The sequence below is a fragment of the Microtus ochrogaster genome, chromosome 5 (assembly GCF_000317375.1).
Source record: "Microtus ochrogaster isolate Prairie Vole_2 chromosome 5, MicOch1.0, whole genome shotgun sequence".
Lineage (NCBI taxonomy): Eukaryota > Metazoa > Chordata > Mammalia > Rodentia > Cricetidae > Microtus > Microtus ochrogaster.
Window position 1 is genome coordinate 75,435,697 of NC_022012.1, and position 896 is coordinate 75,436,592.

Below are 896 nucleotides of genomic sequence, written 5' to 3' on the forward strand. Positions count from 1 at the left end.
CAAAATAATAATAATAATGATAATAATAATAAAACATGTGTGTAAAATATGAACATCTGTGCAGTGCTCAAAGAGGCCAGAAGAGGGCATTGTATCTCCTGGAACTGGGGTTACAGGCAGTTCACAACAGCTCACAACCTGAACCTGGATATTCTGGGAAAGGAAAAGGTGCTCTAGAATCAATCACTGAGCAATTGCTCTGGTATCATTATTTTTATTATTTTAATTTTATGTGGTGTATGTGTTTCCCTATACCTGTACATGCTGGTGCCCAAGGTGTCCAGAAGAAGGCATAGAATTTCCTGACATGGAGTTATGAGCAGTTATAAACTACCATATGGATGCTGGAAATTGAGCCCTACTCCTCTGCAAGAATCGCAAGTGTTTTTGAACACTGAGCCATTTTCTAGCTTCATATTATTTGTGGGGTTTTGTTTGTTTTATTTGGTTTGGTTTGGGTTTTTTATTTCTGTTTTTTGTTTTATTTCTTTGTTACTTTGATGTTTTAGATGGGTCTTTCTATGTAGCCTTGGCTATCCTGAACTTGCTACATAGACCAGGCTTGCCTCAAGCTCACAGAGATCCACCCACACAAGTGCTAAGACTAAAGCATGCACCACCACAGCTGGCGTAATTGGATACATTTCTTTCTGACCTTCATAAAATGATATCAAAGTGCATGTTTTCTGTTTGGGTTTATTTTTTTTCCATATTTTGTTCTGTGGTACCTCCGCATTGTTTCCTATCAGAAAATTGTAAGACCTCTCTGTCCTGTCAGCCTGCTCCCCACTAACCACAAAGAGGCTTAATATTAATTATAAATGCTCCACTAATAGCTCAGGCTTGTTACTAGCTAGCTCTTACAACTTGAATAAACTCATCTATATTGGCCGGGC